Raw genomic sequence first — 25,343 nt, 5'->3', positions numbered from 1 at the left:
TCAGTGAACTGAAGACTTGCCGGACTCCAGGTAGCATTTCTGAGCCATAACTACCTGGACAGCACATGAAATGTGGGACAACTCTAGGAATAAGGGATGCCTCCCAAAATTCACACTATTATCCAAGAGAACCAGGTATCCATCAATACTCATAAAGAACGGAACCTAGGTTGCAGCCTGAAAGAGTGTGGAAATGAATGTGACCCCACATCCTCCAGGAAGGAATGCATCCTTGCCTGTCCTTCATCCTGGTATTGTGGTACTCTATAAAGGACAAAGAAGAATGACACTGGGCCTGGATTTCTGATTATTAATAGGTATTATTTTAAGCTGCTGAATATGCGTCAAGTTGTGATCACAGTAAGAGGAAATTAATACCACTAGTGCACAGATTAAGTAATCAATAATGAAAGGGAAAATAAATCTTTGTCTAAATATTTGTTCAAATGAGTTATGATCTGTGATGCGCATTATTGACTGAGATCTTTTGCCTCCTTTTCGGTCTTAAAGAAAGAAGTTTGACATGAATTTTTTTTTAAAGACTGTTTTTCAGAGGAGATGCTGCTTTGCTTCAAGGTAAATTTGGTTTTACTCCTGAACAAGTTTTCACTTACAGGGTTTAATTATCTCCTCTAGCAATATTATGTAATTAAATAAAGCTGAATATTGTTGTGACGAAACAACTGTCATTATTAGTAAACCACAGAAACATTGTGGAGTTCTTATTTTCCATGGAAGTGCATATAATTCTCTCTTAAGTGTATAAAAGACATTCATGGAATATTCATATACATTACTTAGTATAGCATCTCGGGGACACTTTTTTTGCAAGTTAAAGTAGGTATTTTGGGGTTAGGAATTTAGCACAGTGGATGAGTGTTTGCCTAGCAAGTGCAAGGCCCTGGGTTTGGTCCCTAACACCCCTCACCCCTCCCAAAAAATAGATATTTTATTGAGAAATGTGCTGCCAGCAAGTGTTAAAAGTATTTTAATTTAATAAAATTAGCATATCTTCAATTCTAAAAGCAACTCTTACTAGCCTTCATCACCTGAAAGTGCAGATCATTGTAATGCACGGTTTTATTCCAGTGTCTCTCCTGGAGGATGGTGCTACCAATTCCATTTGTGCAAGTAGAGGAGCATACATACATAGTATATTCACAAAATAAATTCTCTGCTTGAACTCGAGTTTGCTGCTTGCATGTGAACTCTCTGTTAACTGTCACCATAAAAACCTCTTGGTATAACAACGAGGCTTTATACCTACTTCTGTTACTCCTTATATATGTTCCTTGCCTGTGAGTAGAAACAGTCACAGAATATACCACAGAAAGTTTGTGTGAGGGTTAAGGTATTAGAAGATCAGGAGTTAGAATTATGCACTTGAGAAGCATTTGTGTTTTGCATTGTTTATTTATTTTGCTTTTTCTTCTGAAGACATGTCTATGTGGCAGACATCATTTTAAATATCAGTGTAAAGGTATCAATGAATATGCTTAAAGTCTACCTGGATTAGAATAGCTTGCAATGATCTCAGATCAGTGACCTGCCTTTCTTATCTCTTTACTTCTATTATTAGTGCACTACATCTTAGGCATTCTTTTTTTTTTTTTTTCTTCCAGGTAGGGTCTCCCTCTAACCCAAGCTGGCCTGGCATTCACTATGTAGTCTCATGGCCTTGAAGTCACAGCGATCCTCATACCTCTGCCTCCCGAGTGCTGGGATTAAATCTGAGATATTTTTATTGCTTCTATTTTCATACTTAGGGTCCCTTAAATTTCACACTCAAAGGAGCTGAATTTCAATATAACTCAAAGAAGCCAATAAACAAAGATATTAAGTGCATTGCATTGTAGGAGAAATGTCTAATAGAAATAAAACATCTGGTAAGGTGGGGTATACAAACACTGTCTCATACTTGGTTTGGTAAGACGTTATAGTAAGAGCATGACAATGTACTTACTATATAGTACTTATATATATAGGCATATAGTAAGTACCTGATAAATGCAATGTAAACAAATAATGGTATGCCTCTTTGACTCCAAAATTCATCGTTATCTATAAGATTTAAGAACCTTTCCTCAAATTAGATTGTTCCTTATATTAGACTTTTTCAGTTGTACTCCCTGACTCTACATATATAACTGTAAATGTTGTTTATTGGTTATTACCCTTCTTCACTTTTTGAATAGCTTCTACGTAAAGTAGCTATTTGAACATGCCATTTCATTTGTTTTCCTTGCACTCTTAAAATGTGTTCCTTAACCCTGAAATGCTAAAAATTTCTTCCCTTCCTTCCTCCCTCCCTTCCTTCTCTTCTATCCATCCATCCATCCATCCATCCATCCATCCATCCATCCATCCATCCTTACATAAGTGAAACAACATGACTGTAGTAAAAATGCCTTCTTCAATGTGAAGATGTGATAAAAAGGCCAAATGCTGCTCAGGGTATTCTTTATAATGTAAAGAATTTGTTTTAAGTACTAAACACAAGGTCTTCTGACAATGAACATTGAAGCTGCCCCCAGAACCCCAGGCAACTGCCTCTATGATTGAGCAGTGTGGTGTGACTTGCTAAAGGAGGGCTAAATTACCAGACTTATGCTGCTGCTTACTCCTACTGACTTCCCAGTAATGTGTAATCACAATTACTGCAAACAATATTCTGTGTCTGTCAAGGACATTAGAATGCTGCTCACAGTGGCCAGTTTAAATTTCAGTTATACTTCATTAAAGTGGGATTTACTACTCATCTACCTCGGTCTGACAGCACAAACAAAGGTCAGGTATGATGTATGTTTTTATTATCACTCTTCTTTTTAAAATTTTTCTTTAGGTGAGAATTAAGCAAAAGTTATACTTGAAACTTAGTACTGAGTTTCCCAAGCAATAGAAACTAGGTCACTGCTAACCAAAATAATGTCATCAGATTTTTCACATCAAATGCCTCATTGCTTTCTGTAACTATCCTTCCAATTATAAGGCTGACGTTACTATTTATTTATGTTTCTGATTTCTTTACTATGACCAACCAAAGAAAAGTAATGGTAAATCATTTATGCAGAGGTGACTAATTTTTTCTCTTGTATCAGAATTGTCATCATTCTGAACTATTAGAAATATCCATGTGCTGTTAGGCATGCAGTCTTCACAGTTAACCGTTCAATGTCACATTGTATGCTCGGCCTCTCTTGGGCTGCCCTTATCTTTGAATAGATGGAAAGTGAATAGAAGGATGGTAGTGTTTCCAGTTCTTGGCCTCAAAATATTGAGCTTCAACTTTTCTTGCGGCTCTCTGTGGGCTTAAGGGAAGGTGCATGACCCAGTCAACATCATAGAAGACTGACTACTCCGGCAGGAGTGATAATATGCAGGAACCTGTGTTTCTGAATAACAGAACTTCACTCACAGCTTTGATTTTAAGATAATTTGTTAAACATCAATCAATAAGTCAATAATTTCTCTCTCAATGAAATCTTTACTCTTTGGCAGCATCTTTGTTTGGAAACCTTTTCCTGTACAGTTTTTATCCAGTTGTTATCTTGAATGAAAACTCCAATTTAGTTTTGCACTGATTGTACTTGGTAGGGAAAGAGAGCATGCTTTTCAACTACCCAACAGTCTACTAAGGCTCATGGGAATAGGGCTAGGGCATAGATGGCCACCATTCTAGCTCAGCATTGTCTGCTGGTGAGCTTGAGCCAATTAGTAATCTTGTTTCACTCTTCATCACTATAAACTCACATACTTCTTATTTGTGTGTTTGTTTATAGTCATCTTCTCTTCCAGAATGTAAGCTACATAAATAAAACTAATTTAAAAAATTTTACCCTAAATCACATCTCTTTGTCATCTACAATGGGGCATAAGATGCATACTTCTGGAATTAATCAATTGAAATTTGCCAATCTTTAAGTCAGACACGAGAATTAACTAAAATAATCTCTATGACTTTCTGATGCTAACATTTTATGAATACTAGTTTTAATGGAATGTAGAAATTCTACTGAGTCATTGTGGTTTTATTGGCATCAAAATCAATTGTAAATTTACTCTTACACTCAGCAAATAACTAATATGTAACAGGCATTGAACTAACCCATAGGCATCAAAAAGCCCTAAGAGATAATGTTGAGGGAAGGGTTTGAGAGTGAGGGAGGTGTAGGGAGAGAATAGAAAATTGGAACACCAGTTGAAATTAAGACAGTGCTGTGATATAATGTAAGTTACTGGAGCTATAAAAAGTGCTTTTAAATACACAGTAGGAGGTTAACTGTTTTGGTATATAACATTCAGAGCTAGAAATGAGGAAAAGTGGAGATCTTTAAGCCATCTTAGGCCTTGGAAGAAAAGATTTCCTAGCAAAAGATATTGTGACCAGCACTTCAGAGAGCGATCAGCTTGAATGTTCTGTGTTCTTTGGCAAGGCTGCAAGTTGAAGAGAGTAGTGATGCCTGATGGAAATGGAGGACGGTGACAGTGACAAAGGCATATGATTCCTTTTGTGCAACTGCCTCTCTGCCCCTCTTCTCCTTCTCTCCAAGTTAAATTTAGACTCATGGCAGCCTGATTCTCTAAGTAGGAAAAGGAAGGTATGAGGTATAACATTGACTTGGAGGGAATGACAAGGATACCATAGGGATACAGGCAGTTGGGCACTTTGAAGCAAATGGTCACATACTTGTAAATTGCAAGAAATTGATTGCTCTTAGAAATAGCTTATAGAAGGTCTGTTCCATTCTAAGGTTGTCATGGATATCCTAACTTTCAAGTAGTAAACACTCAGATGAGGCTTCCCTTGAAACATCACCTATATATACAGTGAGTGTATATTGGGACAGTAGCTTATCTATTTCTAAGTTATATTGTATATAAGGGTTCTTTTCTGATATAGTATTATGGTATTTCTCTTTGAGATCCTATATTATATCATCTTCAAATTTTTAGAAAGATTTTTATTTATTTACAAATGAAGAGAGATAGAGAGAAGAGAGCAGAGAGAATGGGCATGCTAGGGCCTCTAGCCACTGAAAACAAACTTCAGATGCATGGGCCTCTTTGTGCATCTGGCTTTACAAGGGTACTGGGAATCAAACCGGGGTTGCTAGGCTTTGCAGATAAATGCCTTAACCATCAAACCATCTCTCCAGCCTTTCCTTTAAATTGAATGAATGTACCTTCCTAGCATTAATTATTGATTTACGTATTTGAAAATTTGTATGGACAATGTACTCCATTTAGCAACATATATATGCACATGAATGTACACTTAACTATAGTTTGTAAAATACCATTTAAATCTTTTAAATACTGGAGTGACTTAGAGTGAGGATTATTTTTTTCTCTTTTGTGTCTCTACATTTTCCCCTAATCTACCTAGGCTTAGCTCGTAACAGGAAACTTTTCCCAATAACTTTTTTTTTTATCCAATATGTCTAAAATGTCAAGAAACCCCAGTGAAAAAATTGGTTTTTGAGGAAGGCACGATGAGAACAGGCTGTTTCAATTTTTTTTTTTTTTCTGGTCTTTCCTCCAGACACAGAGACTAACATGGTGAGATTTTATCCAAGGAATGGCTTCTGTCAAATATCTGCTCAGGAAGAAAAAATCACAAACAGCAACTGTAATTGTACATGGGGAACCAGAGACCATTGTTAATGTCATGAGTTTCCAGCGTGAACAATAGGAACACAACTTGGGACTGAATCTTCTTTTACTAATATATATAGTTTTAGTTTTCTTTCCACATTTAGAAGTCTGGAGAAAATAGGAACAGAATCTAATCTTAGGCAATTTAAGTATAATATTAGGCATTAAAATGGCTGAAATCTGGAAAATTTAATAGTTCTCCATTATCAGCATGGTTTTATACATACCAATATGGATTGTTTGAAGTTTAGGAAGAAAAATGTACTGCTTTTAAAATGAGGTTTATTTATTTGCAGCTAAGAGTGCATTACTCAAACAACAATTTGCATTTAATGATCATGGAAAATATGGAACTAAAATTATGCTTTTACCAAAACAAAAATCATTTAGTCAATAATAATTTTAAAAACATTACCCAAAATAGCTGAGAGTAAATGTATTAATATTATAAAGTTAAGATTTTATATTTTTAGGATTGGATGGTTTGACTCTAAAAACTCAATAGTAGGATAATATATGATGTTTCATATAACTCATTAATTTCATTTTGTACTTACTATTTCAGCATTTAATACAACCATATATGTCATATTTCTCCTCTACAGATCTTTTATGAAATACTTTTCAGGTTTAATATAAGTAAGCTTCAGCACTCAGGCTGCCAGCAAATTCTCAAATGCAGAATCCCAGACAGTTCCCTGCACTCACAGTATGCCTTCTGATAATCACATGCAGGTCTCTTTTGTAGCATTTGATCACAAACATATTTTCTTTCAAGTTTTCTTCCAACTTTTCCATATGTGGTACCTTGGATACTTCCTGCTGGCTACATTTTGTTTGGTAACTATTGTATAATACAGTGGAGTGTTTACTAACACAATGAAACATTTTCAGTACTCAACAGGATACTATAAATTTGATTTTATAACTAGTGGATGAATATTAAGCATGATTGCTCAATTCTGAACAGTCTATTAATAGAGACTAAAATTGAATTCACATTCATAGTGGTTATATATGTTCAATTACATATCTTTCATGCAACTAAAAAGTAACACAATTCCTTATTAATGATTATATTGCAGTCTCTGTTTTCTCCATGTAATTCCTTTCAGATAATTCTGTAGATGCTTAGATGACCTAAAATTAGGACCTTGCTCCTCTGTTAGATTTTACCTTCTTATTTTTTGTCTTCTGATCATTCTGAATTTGTGTAGAATGAAGTGGTAAAACTTCAAAGTTTGTGATGCACTTACATCATATCACTAATTGTAGCCATTTTAAGCTTAAGGTAAGAGAAGTAACTGAAGGCCACTTGATAATAATTCCTCTTGGGATATAAGTCAGGAGAAATGGCAAGTGATTTAGAGGCACTCTGAAATAAAATCAGCAATAATGCTTCTTGGAGCTTTACTAAGTTGTAAAGATCATCTGCTGTGCTAATAATAGTGGTAAATACAGTGTGTGGGTGGTTAATGTTAGATCACTCAAATACCCTTTAGAAAGCTTCAGGGAGGAAAAAAAGCTGAAAATAAATGGATGAAAAGGAAAACTATGTAATTGTTGTTAGACTTAGGGGGGATGCTGGTTGGAGTCTTTACTCTTGGAAACTAAATTACCATCATAGAAGCAATTATGCTTTGTGCCTTCACGATGGTGCATGTGTTCCTTCCTGGAATAATTGTGTCTGTCACACAGCTGGGATTGAGGACATAACCCAGTTTCACATACAGCCTCTGCTGACTTGAGCATACTTGGAAACACTCAAAGATGTGAAATCATAGAACTAAAAGTTCATGTGCCCTAATTACTTAATGAACCTATAAGTAAGTCTACACACACACACACACACACACACACACACACATATATTTACATGTATATATGCATAGGTGTGGATTTGGGTGCATTATAGGTGCCTAGTATATCACAAAAAGTCAGAGTATAAATGTTACAGCTTTATATTACCTTGATGTGTTGTGAATGGGAATTAATGCTTATTGGATTAACTGGAATATTCATTTGGAATGGATTCACCAGATTAATTTAAAAAAAAAATCAGTACCCAGGCTCTTCTGAGACTACCATTTCAACAATCCTGTCCAGAACTATGGGCATGATACTTAAGGGGAGGAAGATTTCTGAAAATCCCCAAGCCAAGGTTGCATTTCCAGTGAATTAAGCTAATTAAGTTAGAATCTGTAGAAAACATATTCTATATTTCCTTTTATTTTTATGTACCCTATTTATATATATAAGTGGATACAATGTGGCAATTTTATACTGGAGATTATTATGTTAGTTATTACTACTTTTAAAACTGACAGATTATTCTTACATGCAGGCAAGTTTGAAAACCATGTGTGCTCACTGAAATCTACATCAAAGTATTTCAGAATCTAATGTGGTGTTTCTAATTGCCTTAACTTCCCTACCTAATCTAGACTATTGCCTATCAATCCACCATACTCTAACACATGAACACTTCTCTGATATTTCTTTTTTAAATTTTTTGTTTATTTTTATTTATTTATTTGAGAACAACAGACAGAGAGAGAAAGACGCAGATACAGACAGAGAGAGAAAATGGGCATGCCAGGGCCTCCAGCCATCGCAAACGAACTCCAAATGTGTGCACCACCTTGTGCATCTGGCTAACGTGGGTCCTGGGGAATCGAGCCTCAAACCAGGGTCCTTAGGCTTCACAGGCCAGTGCTTAATCACTAAGCCAACTCTCCGGTGCCTTTTGTGATATTTCTAGCTGTCTTGGCTTCCTTGGTGCTATAAAAACTACAATTCTATGCAAAATCTCTGTTGAAATAAGAAAAGAAAGACATTTTGACAGAGAAATTATTTGTGACAGTTTGATTAACATGACTCACTTATGATTATTACATACACATAAGCTTTCCTAATATTGCAATATTCAAAAAAAGGTAGAAAAACATATGTAACCAAAGATGTCAGTGTCAAAGTTCTCAGATCAATGGAAACCAACTCCCACTTTAGTCTTTATAAATTAGAGGTGTAGAATTCTTTCTGCTATTTGAAAGCTGAAACATATGGTAAGAACCAAACACACTCTATATTTTTCACAAGTTTTTAGATATAACACATACCCGAACTATGCATCAGGAAATAATTTTAACAGTTTTTGAGATGTATTTCTTAATAAAATTTTGTCATCCTTTTCAGTTTTTAAAACCAATGTACAATTTATCTAGAACAAAAGGTACTGACAATAAGTATACAAGTTCAACAAGTGTGTAACCAGTAGAGTCAATTCTATAAAGGTACACAGTGTTTCCTTCGACATGCTTTTTCAGTGAATCCCTCTCCACCACTACATGCAACAACCCTGCTTGGGAGGGGGCCTCACAGTTTGACCCAAGCTGGCATAACAAGCCTTTGCTAAACTCAGATTAAATGTGTGCCTAGCTCCACACTTAACAGCAACTGCTTTCTGCACCCCATATTATATCAGTCCAGAGTATTGTTAAGAGCCACCCTGCCTTTATACATATCATATAGTCTTTCCCTCAATTTTTTGGAAGCTTTTCATCATCCTTTCCTAACCAACTATCTCTTGAATTCTCTGCTACCTGGTACAGTGTCAAGGACCCATCCTTTAGTGTTAGTATGCACCAGTATTCTGCTTGCAGTAAAATTTTCAGCTTCATTTACCAAAGAAAAGTTTGCTGGCTTTTGAAAAATCCCCATAACTGAGCTAGGCTTGGTGGTGCAAGCCTTTAATCCCAACACTAAGGAGGCAGAGGTAAGAGGATTGCCATGAGTTCAAGGTCACTTTGAGACTACATAGTGAATTCCAGGTCAACCTGAGCGACAGTGAAACCCTACCTGGAAAAAACAAAAAACAAAAATCTCCATAACTGGAATCACACACGCTGGGTATTTTGTGACTGCCTTCATTGTTCAAAATACTATTCAAGTATCTGTGAGATTCATACATACATATATATTGATATATATTATTGACATATAATGGAACACATTATTTACTCCTTCATCTACCTATTTAAATTCTTGTGGAATTCATTTAGACATTTATTTGCACCTTTGAATTTATCCACGATTTCATTCAGGTGTTTATTAGTGTCCTGAGTTCTTTGTACATATTTACAGTCATTCGTTTGAGCGCATGATCTAGAGTTTTCCCTTACATAGCTTTTATGGGGGCTCTCTGCTATTGGGTTGGTATTTCTTGGGGAAAACACATTGTTTTACCTTCTTTGTGTTACCCATCTGATGACAGTGCGTTGGTCCAGTCTTTCTGGCACCCCTGTGGTAGGTGAGTAGTTGGAATAGTGTGTCATGTTTCTTTGAGTTCACGTGTATTTGTTTTGTGTGGCTTGGAGTACAGTCTTGAAAGGACTTGGTGTTCTTTATGGTTGGGTTAGGTCACGTGGACTCAATTGGGTTGTGACTGCGATGGAAATTACACTTTGGTTCCAGCTAAAATGGGATATTGTCAATGCCCCAATGGTGAAGGGAGGAGGATTGAAGAAAGCAACAAGCAACAGGAAGGATTTGGACTGTTTTGAAGGGGCCTCAGTGCTCAAAGTCTGCTTTATCCGCCCCCCCCCACACGCCCCTCCTCCCTCATTAACAAATTGGCAGGAGAGAGGGTCATTGAGTTCAACACAGTCTTGTGTTTTGGAAATGGCCATGGGCAGTGTGAAGCAGGCTTGCTGGGTGCCTGCATGGAGACCTAATGGAGCCATGAGGTTGCAGTGGAGTCCCTGTGAAGGTGCCAGAACCATGAGGTAGCTGCCAAGGAGAGCTGCTGGCCCTGATGAAGTTTTCCAGGACCGTGAGTAGCCTAGCTGGAGGGTGGAATTGGAACTCTAGAGACTTGTTGCTGGTCAGAATTATCGGACTTAGAGATTTGTCACTGACTAGAATTTGAACTTGGAGCTACAGAGTTTGATATCTGCCCTGTTTAAATCTTGTATTGGTTGAATATTTCTTTGCTATGCCCAGTGTCATCTTTTGCAGTGTGAATGTTTATTCTGTGCCATTATGGACTGGGGAGGGGGGATTTTTTTGGTACTATGGCTCACTTAAAAGACCTTGGAGTATGGGGATGTCTTGACATCATTAGGATTGATTAAAAAAAAAATGGGTACTTTAAAAAATTTATTTATTTATTTGAGATAAAGAGGTACAGAGAGAGAGAGAGAGAGAGCGAGAGAATGGGTGTGCCAGGGCCTCTAGCCACCACAAACGAACTCCAGATACATGTAACCCCTTGTGCATCTGGCTTACATGGGTCCTGGAGAGTTGAACCAGTATCCTTTCGCTTTGCAGGCAAATACTTTAACCACTAAGCTATCTCTCTAGCCCAAATATGGGGACTTTTAAAGTTGGACGGAATGTATGAAATTTTACAACATGGATGGTTGTCAGTTATGGGGGCCAGGGGCGGGATGTGGTATTTTAATGCAAGTGTCCCCCATAAACTTAGGTGTCCTGAATGCTAGGCTCCCAGATAATGGAGCTTTGGGAATTAATGCCTCTGGAGGGAGAGTATTGTTGGGGGCGGGTTATGGGTGTTATAGCCAGTGTCCCCTTGCCAATGTTTGGCACACTTTCCTGTTGCTATCGTCCACCTGATGTTGGCCAGGGGTTGATGTCCACCTTCTGCTCATTTTCCCCTGCCATGACAGAGCTTCCCCTTGACTCTGTAAGCCAAAATAAACCTTTTTTTCCCACAAGCTGCTCTTGGTCTGGTGATATCTGCCAGCAATGCGAAACTGACTTCAATAGCCTTTATTCTGTTTATTTCATAGAGCCATTCAAGAGCTCAGCCACAGGCTTAAAACTATCATATAAATGTGGTGTCTGGACAAATACAAGATGTAGAAAATGAAGCACTAGTCAAGTTCTTTGAGTTCAGTGTTATATTAAATATACTCTAGGTATTCCACAGTGTTTCAATGATGCCCTTTGTTTCTTTGTGTGTTTTACTTATTCATTGTTCTTGTCTTAAAGACATGGCAGAGGGTTTTCAACAATGTGGTAGTATGGCAATTTGTGACTCTTCCCTGTATTGGTGCTAAACTTGACTCTTTTGCTAAAATACTGTCAAGAACCACATTGACTAAAACTCTTCTCTTCATAGACAATATAAAAACATAAATTAATCATTTTACTAAGATAGTAGATATTTAATTGGGATGATTACATTTTTCCACAAATTTTAAAGTTAAAAAAAATCCCATAAAGCTCTAACCTATTTTTTTTTCAGCAACAGGAATGAAGAAACCAGACTTTTCATGATGAAATACAACAATTTGTTTACTGCTTCACTAGTTATTTAATGATGTGTGTGGGACTCAGATCCAGCTCTTGCCAAAAACAGCTGCTATGTTCAAATTTTCTTATGTGTCTCTGTAAACAATAAGATGCACTTACATAATGAGTTCAGTCATTCTCAAAGTAAAATAAAATAATTGCAAGGGTTGAAGGTATATATGACAGTGCATTCAATAGCTGAATGTGCCTTACTTGTAAAATAATATTCTTGTATAAATTTATGTTCTAAAACCTGTTGAAGTACAATGAATTTGTTTACTGCTATTTTATTTTAGTATTTTATTAAATAAAATATTTTTGAAAATTTCTTTAATATATATACTTAATTTTTTTTTAAATTTATTTACAAGGAGAGAGAGAGAGAGAGAGAGAGAGAGAGAGAGAGAGAGAGAGAGGGAGGAGAGAATGAGCTGGGGGATGGATGTGTCAGGGCTTCTTGCCGCTACAAGCAAACTGCACATGTATGTGCCACTTAGTGCTACTGGTTTAACATAAGTACTGGAGAATTAAACCTGGGTCATTAGGCCTTGCACGCAATTTTTAACCACTGAGCCATCTCTCCAGCACCCTCCTTAATATTTTTAAAGTAGTGAATCTTAGGTAATTTTTATTCTACATTGCCAACAATACATCAGCAGTCAGGCCATCCCCCAGCTGTTATTCCATGTATGGGCTGTATAGTATTAGGAATACTCTCTAATACCTTTGAAAGAGTAACAGTGAATGTAGAGGTAAATTTTTTCTTTTTGATTAAAAAAAAGTGGCTTTGTGTTGCCAGTATGCTCACATGGTCTATAGAAACTGATAGACTATTTTATTTAGCATTCCCACATTGACATCATTTATGCAAAAGCACATGTTTTGTTTTCAGTTTAGCTTAGTTGGTGTAGCAGTTATCTTCTTGTTTCTGGAACTAACGAGCTGATCAGAAGCAGGGTCTATTTTGGCTTCCGGTTTCCAGGGGAATTCTCATCATGGCAGGGAAAGCATAGTAGGAACAGATAGTCAGGCACTGTCTCTTAAGCAGCAGGGAGGAAAGGGAGAATGAACTGCTATGGATACACAGTTGGGCTGGACTACCAAACTGCAAGATCCACTGCCAGTGATATTCTTCTTCCAGCCAGGCATCATCCATTCAAGTCTCCAACAGTTGGGGATTAAATATAAGGCTTAATCACAAATGCATGAGGCCATGAAGGAAATGGTGCATTCAAAACACCCAAGTCAGTGTATTTTGGGATTGAAAGGAACACTGGTAGAGTGGGTCAGAAATCAGAGAATCTAGATTCCAGGTTTATATTCAAGGCTGAATAATTATAAGCAAACCATATTTCCTATGCTGTAAAATAAGATATTGGACACAGCTCAAAGATGACCTATCCTTTAAGAATAGAAAAGTCAGGCCCGAGGAAATGGCTCAGTACAATTAGAGTTTGCTGCTTAAACTGGGGTACCTGAGTTCAACTCCTAGATCCCAAGTAAAGAAACGGGGATGAGTGCAGCAAACAATCCTGACTCAAATAAGGTAGACAGATGCGAACCAACAGGAAATTTGTCCACTGAATGCTACACACACACACACACACACACACACACACACACACACACACGATAAAAGCAGATGTAGTTATTTTATGAATAATTTTCACTGGCTTTTAAAGATGTCTTAGTTTTACCTGATATTACAGTTCTTTATTTGAAACAAGTTTTACTTTTCTCTTTTAAATGAGGCAAAAAATATCTCCTGTAAGTGAATAACATGCTCATTCAATTATAAAATGATGCTGGGTCCATATATTATGGTGTCAATATCAGTCTTTATTTAATGACCTCTGGGCAGAGGCATAATAGTGCTTTTGAACAAAATATCATCTTGTAGAAAATTTGCTATAGTGCTTATTCCTTTGAAGAACAGGAGCTTTATAACTCTCCAGTCTCTTCTTTATAAAATATATTTTTTATTTATGTATTCTAAGAAGAGAAATAAAGAGGGAGAGAGAGAATGAGAATGAGAATGAAGGTGCAGCCCAGGGCCTCTTGCCACTACAAACGAATTCCAAATGCATGTGCCACTTTGTACATCTGGCTTTATGGGATACTGGGCAATCAAACCCCTGCCGTCAGGTTTTGCAAGCAAGTACCTTTAACTGCTGAGCCATCTCTCTACCTCTTTCAAGTCATTTAATTTGCTCAAAATAATTTAATGAGATTATTAGTTCATATCTCAAATGACTTATATTTTTGAGTAATTCACCTTGTTAATTCACAAAAGTAAACATTGTTGAGGTTTTCTTTACTTAATACTTCTGTTGGTTTGGATGTAAGATGTTCCTCATAGCTTCACGTGTGATCTGTAGAGAGGTGAAGGCTGCTGGAGAAGAAGTGTCACTGAGGTTGGACATTAGGGTTGATTAGTCCAGCCACTGGCTCACCTCAGATGACTTTAGTACTATTGCTGGTGTGACAAAAATGTGAGTCGGTTGCCATATTTTCTCTGCCTTAATGAAAATTCCCATCAAATAAACACTTTCCTCCCAGAAGTTGCTTCTGGCTGGGTGTTTTGTCACGGTGAACAGAAGGCTATTGCTATATATTTTTGAATTCATTAAATTTCCCATTGTACTTGTACCTTATTTCATGGCATGAGGTAGATATTTTAAATATTTTTAGTGGAAAAGGGATGAATTGCCAAGAAATAAGGTGTCTCAAGAAAGTAGAAACAAATACTTTTTCCAAACTTAAATTTTTCATCATCACACAGGAATGTAGTTATTTCTGACATACAATCCATACTTTAAGTTACCAGTTATTGTATTGAATAGTTCCTCCTTCCCTCTTCCCTCGTCCGCCTCTCTGTGGACCACCACTGTGAGCAACACAGTGCCATGTGCACGGGGAGGCTCCTAATCATGGATTTCTGTCTCAGCTTAGGACAGCTCAGTAAATAACAGCTTATAGTAAAAGTGTTCATCCATTTTTATGTCTTTAAATTGTAAGACACATGACCAGCAAGCAATTACAGTGTTTTTTAAAGAGCAGGCTGTTTTTTACTACAAGGAAGCCTGTAAGTGCTATGACACATTAGATATGCATACATAAGTGCATTTGATAAATTATGCAGTGTATGTAAATCCCATTTTCATGCACACTGGTAAATGTTTTCTAAGTGGACTTAACAGTGCATAATTCTTCCAGCAATAGTAAATTTTAGTCACTCTAATGGATCTGGAGACTTTAAATTGCATTTTCTCAGTTGCCATGATGTTAAATAACTTTGCATGTGTCTATTTTTGTTCATAAATATTCTTTTATCAAAAATTCTGCTGGGCGTGGTGGCCCATGCCTTTAATTCCAGCACTTGGGAGGCAGAGGTAGGAGGATTGCTGTGAGTTCGAGGCCACCCTGAGACTCCATAGTGAATTTCAGGTCAGCCTGGGCTAGAGTGAGACCCTACCTCGAAACCAAAATTAAAAAAAATAATCTGACCACTTTTCTAATTTTTTTTTGTATTCCTATCAGTGGCCTATTAGATATTTTTTATAACCTAGGTCACATTTATCCAATATGCACATGTACACATTACTTAGCCTGGATGTATAATTAGATATTTTATGAGCACTTACTACCATTTTATACATTTTGTGGCTTATATTTTCACATGTTATTTTAAATATTTTTTGATATTTTATTTTTATTTATTAATTTGAGAGACAGAGAGACGGAAAGATTGAGAGAGAGAGAGAGAGAATGGCCATTCAGTGTCTCCAGCCACTGCAAGAGAACTCAGATGCATGTGCCACCTTGTACATCTGGCTTACATGGGACCTGAGGAATGGAACCTGGATCTTTTGGCTTTGCAGGCAAGTGCTTTTATCTCTAAGCCATCTCTGCAACCCCTCATTTTCTTTATTTTTATTTTTTTATTTATTTGACAGAGAAAGATTCAGTGAGAGAGAATGCACGCACCAGGGCCTCCAGCCACTGGAAATGAACTCCAAATGTGTGCGCCTTCTTATGCATCTTTTTAATGTGGGTCCTGGGGAAATGAACCTGGGTCCTTTGGTTTTGCAGGCAAATGCCTTAACCACCAAGCCATTCCTCCAGCTCCAGCCCCACATTTTTTTTTTTTTTTTTTTGGTTTTTTGAGGTAGGGTCTCACTCTGGCTCAAGCTGACCTGGAATTCACTATGTAGTCTCAGGGTGGCCTCGAACTCACAGCGATCTTCCTACCTCTGCCTCCCGAGTGCTGGGATTAAAGACCTGCGCCACCACGCCCGGCTTCCAGCCCCACATTTTTAACAGTACTGAATCTCAGTAGCCAACCTTCTTAGCTTCAACCAGTACAATACCCTTGTATAATTAGTTGTTTTTCAGGAAATTTAAAAAATGTTTGAAGTCCGATTTATTAGTTTAAAGATTCATGAGTTTGGGGACTGATTTAAAGTATTTTTGCCTTATTGCAGATTGAGTGTTTTTTTTCACTTTTTTCCAAAATTTTTAAAAAACTGTTTTATTTTTATTTATGAGAGAGAGAGAGAGAGAGAGAGAGAGAGAGAGAGAGAGAGAAAATAAGCATGTCAGGATCTCTAGCCACTGCAAACAAACTTCAGACATACATGCTACCATATGCATCTGGTTGAAGTGAGTCCTGGGGAATTGAACCTGGGTCCTTAGGCTTCCAAGCTAGCACTTTAGCTGCTAAGCCATCTCTTCAGCCCCACATCAAAAATCTCTTTTTAATCACTTTAAATTTTGATTAAGTCTGATATTCATTTGGGAGTTAATTTCTTTATCTCATGCAGCGTAGAAGTTGAAATTAGAGCTCCTCTTATTGAAAACAATGTCCTATCTCTATTCCAGGATCTAGGATATTTTGTCAAAAGTTAATGAATGACAGGTGCATACATGCATTCTTTTTTGATGTACTTCTCTGATTTTTTGTTCAACTGTACTGTCTCTTTATTTATGGATTTGTAGAAAAATATACTATGGAGATGAATCCTCATTCTACATATGAAGTGAAAGTACCCATGTAGTTTTGGCTTTTAATATATGGTTGATGTTTGTAGACAAACAATCCTTAACTTAAATTATATCAGTTTATTCCTATTTGTCTTGATAGTTAGTGTCTTTTCGAATCTGTTTTGTCTATCTCGTTTATTAGTTAAGAAATTAGTCAAGAAATTTCCTTCACTATTATTTGCCAAGAGTTTTTCTTTTTCTTTCATTATCAAAAGCAAAAGGGCACAAAAATTCATTCTCCCAATATGGATACCTGATACTCTAAACAGAATTTATTAGTCAATCCTCCTTCTTACTGTCATGACCTGGCACATATATGATGAATCAGGTAAGCATGTCTCTGTGGCCCCTTGTAGAATCTAGACTCTAATTCTCTTTCAGTTGTTTACTTGTCCTGTTTTCATTTGTGGCAACTTTGTACAGTCTTGACATCTATGTAATAAGATACACCTTCCAATTTTTTTTTCCCTTTGAGCTTATGTGTAAATTTTAATCTTGGACCATCTATGTTTGCTTATTATATATTTCATTATCAGTTTTCATAATTCATCTAACTTCTTCCGTGTTCAAACTAGCCAGGTTGAAAACTCTATTTTGTGTCACAAATTATTTTAAATATCAACATGAAATACTCCATATATTGGAACTGAAACAGAGCCCTTTAAAAATGTCAGAGAGAAGAGTAACTTTTATGTTTGATAGTTATTTGAAAATGGTACTGAATTTGCCAAACTTCCTTGACATAAAAAAGTAGTAAAATATAAAGCACATCAATAATCTATGGATGAAAAGAGAAGAGTTTCAGTGAAAATGAGCTTATTGATCTTTAGAAGGTACTTGAACCTACACTTGGAGAATGTTAGAGGGTAGAATGTCAGTGGGAGGGTGCTAGTGAGGCAGTGGGCTGCTGGACCCACTTGGAGGTCATCGGGGGTGTGGCTCCTTACAGGTCATTCTCAAGCTAACATGCTTAATAACTGATTGTTGTTTATAATTTTACTTTTGTTATTCTCAAGAGTAAAAGATTTTCATCTTGCCTACTATCATGGCGCCTTTAGATAAGTGCTTTCAATTTTCTGTAATTAACACTTTTTAAATCTTCTAATAGCATAAGAAACATTTCAAAGGATCTTGAATCTTAACATAGGGCTTCATTATAGAAGGCAATGTAAATTAGACTAGCAAATATTTTTTCCAATCTTGACAGAAGTGGAACTTTGTGAAATGTGACAAAAAGTGAATGTTCAAGAGATTACTGCATAGCAAGAAATAGGGGAAGAAATTCTGTATTTGATTACTGTTTTGCTATAGACAAATGAAACATTTAGCAGCCAGGGATTACATAAATTCTATAAAATCTAGACTATTTAAATTATTTTAAAATGTTGACATTTTCATCAATTATTAATCATTATCTTTAGTTCTGTGAATATTTTCAGTGTGTTTATCTTTTTTTAAAATTTATTTTCCCCCTCATCTTTATTTCTTCACCTTTGTCCTTTTTCCTCATTAAAGAATGTCTGGTTTGTTGCTTCATTTAAAATTCTTGGCCTGTTGACTCCTGAATGTCTGTGATGGACTCCAGTTAGATAGTCTCCAGCCTGCTCTGGAATGTGAAGACCATGGTTCCCTCCCTGCAATTAGGTGTTTCTTTCTTAAAGAAGTGTGCGTGCTTATTTATTTATTTTCTTACCTGCTCTGGGGTTTCAGAAATGAGCTATCCTATTAGCTTTTCAATGGAGTATTGAAAAATTTCCCATTTTCAATAGCAACAACAAAAAAATTGAATAGCTTATAATAACACTAATCAAGGATATCAAAGGCCTATATAATGAAAAAAAAACAACCTCAAGAGAGAGGAGGACTTGAGAAGATGGAAAGACTTCTCCTACTCCTGGATAGGTAGAATATTGTGAAAATGTCAATTCTACAAAAAGCAACATACATGCTTAATGCAATACCATAAAAAATACCAGCATCATTCTTCACAAAGATAGAAAAAAAAAGACCTTAAAATTCATATGGAATGGCATCAGGCCTTGGATATCCAAATATATCCTCAGGGAAAAGAAAAACACACCTCTGGAGGTATCACCATACCCCATCTAAAGATATATTATAAACCCATAGTACCAAGAACAGCATGGTGCTGGCATAAGAACAGAAACATAGAGCAATGGAAAAGAATTGAAGACTCAGACTTTAAGTAAAGTGAGTACAGCTACTTGATCTTTGACAAAGGTGCCAATACTGTAGACTGAAGAAAAGAAAGCATCTTCAATATATGGTGTTAGACGAATTGGATGACAATAAGCAGAAAAATGAAACTAGACCCACTCATTTCTCTACACACAAAAATCATGGCCAAATGGATGAAAGACCTCAATATAATATCTGAAACTCTTCTCCTAATGGAAGAAAAAAATAGGAGGCACACTCCATGATATAGGAGTGGGGAAATATTTCCTGTAAAAAAACCCCAATAGTCCAGGAAATTAAACAATCACTCAACCAATGGGATCTCATGAAACTAAAAAGATTTTGCATAGACAAACACACCATAAGCAGAGCAAATTGGTTACCCACTGAATGGGAGAAAATCTATGCCAACTATACCACTCACAGAAACCTAGCATGTGGAATCTACAAGGAACTAAAAAAAAATTAAACAAAAAAATCAAACAGCCTACTCTAAAAGTGGGGCAGAGAAATGAATAGGGAATTCTCAGAGGAAGAATTACAAATGGCTAACCCACACTTAGGAAAATATTCAACATCCCTAACAATTAGGGAAATGCAAATTAAAACAACCATGAGATTTCACCTTACGCCAGTAAGGATGGCAATCATTAAAAAGTCTAACAATGACAAATGTTGGTGAGGATGTGGGAAAAGCAGAACCCTCATCCACTGTTGGTGGGAATATAAACTTGTACAACCACTGTGGAAATCAATTTGGAGATTCCTGAAAAGGGTGAACATAGAGCTACCAACAGACCCAGTTGTTCTCTTACTGAGCATTTATCTTAACTATTCCATGCATCAATTCAGAGACATTTGCTTAACCATGTTTATAGTTGCTCAATTCATTATAGCTAAGAACTGGAACTAACCTAGATCCCTATTAAATGGATAATGAAGTTGTAGTACATTTATACAATGTAATTCTACTCGGTAGTAAAAAATGATGCAATGAAATTTGTAGAAAAATGTATAGACTTGGAATAGATCATATTCAGTGAACTCACACAATCACAGAAAGACAAGCTCCACATGGTGTCACTTATCTGCAGTTCCTAACCTGGTCCTGCTCAAGTTACTGTCATACCTGATAGGCAACTCAGGGCTCAAACATAGAGGAACTGGGAAATGAGCAAGAGTGCTGCTTCCATGCTGTTCCTGATAATCAGCACCAGGGTGTAGGAGATAGACCCTGAGGATACACAACTCCTAACAAAGTAGAAATCTAAAGGCTCCTAAAAACCCATCACCCAAGTAGATTTAAAACTCAACTACCATGGCTCAGAGAATATTGTGGAAGAGGGAGCAGAAAGATTGTAAGAGCCACAGGTCAAGATATCATGCCCAAAGGTACTCACTCCCCACAAATGTAACTGACTGCTGCTCCCACAATGCATAAACCACAACCCCATGGGGAATACATGCAACACTACTGAGGAGTGTCCCCAACAGAATGGTGGCAGGAGTACCAACACATGATGTACCCATAAAAATCATCTTGTTTAATAATAATAATAATAATAATAATAATAATAATAATAATATTAATAATAAACATAAAACCAGACCATAACCATAGTTATATATACCTAGGTCCAGAGATACCAAAGGTAACCAGTTGGAAACTCCAGATGCTGCCTCCAAATATGCCATGGCTTTGAGTTGATTGGATACAATTTTATGTCTACATTTGTTTTGCCATTTTTGGCACCCATATTTTCCTCCACAATAGGATGGTTTATAGTTTTGAGTCACTTATACTTATTAATGTGACTGGGTCACATAAATCTTAATTATATTATAACTGATGTTTTTTTTTTTTTACTTTATATAATAGAAATTTCTCAGGTTTGCTTTTTTTCCCATTAGGCCAATATGTTTTCCTGGCTTTTCGTATTATTGTGATATGAATAGGTGATAAGTGCAACACATGCAACATTTTAAAATATATATACAGAAGAATGGATTCTTTCCCTTGTTCTGAGCCACTCAAATCCCAGCAGAGACAACTGTTATATTCTGCAACTTCAAACAATACTGAATATTCATGTATATATACATGTAACTCTGTATTTTTCCTTATATTATTCATTATTTTATATTAAATTCTTATTTGCTTACTCATATGTATAGAGTTTCTCCAGTATTTATTTATATAATAGTTCATTAAATATTTTTATTAGTGTTTTACATTTGGAATTTGTGATGATTCCTCTTATTTTGTATTCAAATCATATTGCAATGAAAATTAATCTACAAGAGTTAATGTGTGTATGTCAGTTTTATGCATATGAAAGAGGAGTTTTGCTGATAAATGGATATGTTGCTCATGAAGACTGTACCCCATAAAGATGTTCTAACTTTGCTGTGATGGAGATTTGAATCAAATTCAAGCCCTTTTTGCCATTCTGTGCTGAGCAGCTCTTACAAACCCTCATAGTGTAAACTAAAAATGCAAAGCCATATTCTTATCAGGCTTTGACACAGATGTGCCCAGTTTCACTGTGCCCTGTCTTGAGTCATATATCTTATAAGACCAAGCCACGGGTGGACCCCATGCTGAGCTAACAGTTTATTGTTCAGCTTCTGTAGGCCGCTTACCTAATCCAGACCCCGCCCCCATCCACCTAGACCAGAAGTTTAACCCACCTGATAGCTAGGATATGTTCTAGATTCAAATATTATCCACTTACCTTTTTCTCCTGTTTTTCACTCTAAATTTCACCTGATAGTTCTGTTTTTTTTTTCTTTTTTTTTTTTTCTTTTTCAGAGAGAGTGAGAGCAAGTGAGAGACAGAGAGAGAGAGAATTTGTGCACCAGGTCCTGAAATCGAACTCCAGATGCCTGTGCCACCTAGTGGGCATGTGCAACACTGTGCTTAAATTACTTTTGTGCATCTCGATTATGTGAGTTCTGGAGAGAGATTGACCATGAGTCCTTGGGCTTTGTAGGCAAGTGCCTTATCCATTAAGCTATGTCTCCAGTCCTGTTCTGAGAGTTTAATAAAGAAATGCAAGAGGAATAAGGAGCATGAAAGTCTTACCTCAGTGATACAATTTGAGTCTGTGCTTGCTTTCAGTATGTTTGTGTGGGTATCTCTGGAGTATGTATGCATTTATGGGTTTCTCTAGAGTATGTATACTTCCATGCCTTTCTTTGGAGCTCTTGCCATTGGGAAACATTGAGTACTGCTCTCTAGGTGAGGCCATGGTTTCTTTGTACTGCTACTAATTCAGTCAACTGCCTTTACCACTAAGCCATCTCTCCAGACCCAACCACTGCTGATCTCAACTATAATATCCAATTCTAAGACTTGCTGTCTACCCTCTACCAGAAGCCTGGTAAGCCTTTCCAAGTGGTTATCTTTGATGCTCTACTTTTGAAAATATCTGAACTTGGCTCTCTTAGTGAATTTGTGCTTATTCTCACAGCACCAGACATGGTTGATATTCACAGACAGGTATAACTCCCTAGACAGCATTATTTGTGACCAAACTCTTGATTATTTTGATTATATCATTGGAAGTTCTACCTCATATTCCCCCTGGATGGTTACTTTTTTGTGTGTGTTGGAGTGGGAAAAACAAATTCCTCAACTGTGTCCCAAAGGAATTCTCCTTTTTGACTTCCTCAACCCAGTTATTTTTCTTCACTTATGAAAAATGTGAATGAGTTTGCAGAACTGACTTCACAATTTCTAGAAAGTTTATTTGGATCTTTGTCACACTGCTTTTAGCTTTTTGGTGTGTTGATCAAGCAATAAAGCTCACATTTAGCCTTGTGATACATAATGATTGAAAAATGCTTCCCAAACCCCATAAACCAAAATAGAGGGTTAAGGAGGTAGCTCAGTAGGGGAAGTGTTTATTGTATTGCATGACAGTCTAAGTTACACTCTTAGAAGCCATGATTTAATTTTATTTTTATTTCAGCAGAAGAGATGCTTATAATCCTAGCACTGGAGAGGCATAGATGGCAGAAACCTAGGTCTTGAGTGGGAGCAAGTCTTGGCGAGCTCCAGGCCAATGAGAGACTCTGTCCCAAGAAATATGAATGGAGATGCTGAGGCATGAAGCCCCAGGGGTTCTTTTGGCTTCCACACACATATATGTATGTAGGCAAATACATATACATACATATGTGCACACACACACACAGACTCCTAAACACTGAACACAAAATAACAAAATACAGTCCTAACAATTGGTTCACTTTAAGAAGGAAAACAATAATACCAACTTATATTTAAAAGATACTTATGCAGCACTTCCATCCCAAGTATATTACATACTAGTTATTTCAATCATGACATGGACTATCATGGATACCATATAAAGTGTATGCTATTATTAACCCTATTTTGTAGAAGGAAAAACTGAGGCTGACTGACATTAAGTAATTTGTCCAAAATCACAGTTATATTTTAATAAGCCAGACTTTGATTTTAGTCCAGCTTGTGTTTGCAACACTTGTAAAAATTACATGCTATCAGTTCCCGCTACATTACATTGACTCATTTGTTTTCAGGGTAACAAGTTGAAATCTATAAACAAATAATCTATTTCTAATTGTCTTTCCATGTTCTCTTGACAATGGGCTGCTCTTGACATGAAGACTCAAATTTGTAGCTATGCCAGTTCTTCTCAAGTTGGACTAGAAATTCAGTGAAATTTCAAAGGAAAATTTCATCAGAACTGACTTGAGAACTTCAGTTAATGATGCCTTGGAGATAGTAGGGGAACAGGTTTTAAAATAAAGTGAGGCTTTCAATTCTAGATTAAAACTATATTACGAGTCAACAAAAAACAGGACACAGAATGCTGTATATAGTATATTGGCTGATATACAAATCAATGAATAAGATTATAGAGCAAAAATACATCTAGAATCAACTGTATTATTGATTTTCATTATGAAAGGCCCTAACATAACCTTCTGCTTAGGGAATTGAAACCCATCACCAATGATCATTGCTAAGCATTTCTCTTAACGTGAAAATTACATTAACCTTGCCCTTAATATAATTTCATATTACTGAGTCCTTTCAAATAGAATTTACACTAACATAGATATAGTCATAACTCATAAATGCAAAGTGAAACTGAAAATCTTGTTAAGGATGATGAATGTAATGAAGTACAATGATGTTTTAGATTTATTTGAATCATTTAAACCATGAATAAATACGGATGAGAAAGGAATATTTTGTCAAAGAATTTAAATGTCACATTCTGTTTGAATCTGTCTTTTGGAATTACTATTTATTTATATGCGTTGAGGAAAAAGACAGGTAAAATTCTCTTGGAAAATATTAAATAATATTGGTAGATTACAGACTTTATAAGAATTAGTATCTGCTGCTCACAATTCAAAACAACGTTTACTATAAATATGTGTTTTATCATCCATGTAATTAATCTTTCCAGGGTTTATGGTTAAAAAGACATGCCCAAGACTTTGTAAGCACACATTGACATTCTCAATTCTTGTCCTTTACTCTATGCAAAAACAAAGTGCAGCTATATAAACTTGACAACTGCCAGGACAGTAGCATACCTATCTGAAACTCTTACTGAGACTTTGGACTCTACTGGCTAAAGTTCAAAAATATCTTAGACTTCCAGTCTCTTCATTTTTCATTTTCATTTTTATTTTTATTAGCTATGTACACAGTGCGTTTACAGCCACAGTGGCACGATCATTAGCCTCCTTCCTGTCCAACCCACTCTTTGGGGCACTCCTCATTGGGAAATGTAGATCTGGCATTGTGGAGATAGCCATCAGTTATGGGTAGGAGGCAATGTCTCTGTGCAAAATGTTTCAACATGTGGCTCTAGCAATCTTTCCACCCCCTCTTCCACAAGTTTCCCTGAGTCATGATGGGTTCATTTTGGGTCTACTTCTGTGATGAGGTCATGGAAGCCTCTGTGTCTATGGATCTCTGGTTTGGTAGGAGTTGAGTGTTCTCTGTGTCTATCTCCTTCACCCTTGAGCTGGAACCAGGTTCAGCAAGAAAGAGCACTCTGGCTTATTTCCCCAGTTACTCTTGGTTTCAGTTTCGGCCCTGGTGAGGTGCGATGTGCCAATTC

The 25,343-nt window shown here is 36.5% G+C and overlaps 1 pseudogene; it reads right to left on the bottom strand.

Moving 5' to 3' along the window:
• The window catches only part of LOC123460267, a 45,981-nt pseudogene extending 24,289 nt beyond the window's left edge, over positions 1-21,692 (bottom strand).
• Between the last annotated feature and the right edge of the window lie 3,651 nt (positions 21,693-25,343).

The sequence above is a fragment of the Jaculus jaculus genome, chromosome 4 (genome assembly GCF_020740685.1).
Source record: "Jaculus jaculus isolate mJacJac1 chromosome 4, mJacJac1.mat.Y.cur, whole genome shotgun sequence".
NCBI classification, from domain to species: domain Eukaryota; kingdom Metazoa; phylum Chordata; class Mammalia; order Rodentia; family Dipodidae; genus Jaculus; species Jaculus jaculus.
The sequence above is the reverse complement of the archived record's forward strand: the minus strand, read 5'-3'. Positions and strand labels throughout refer to the sequence as shown.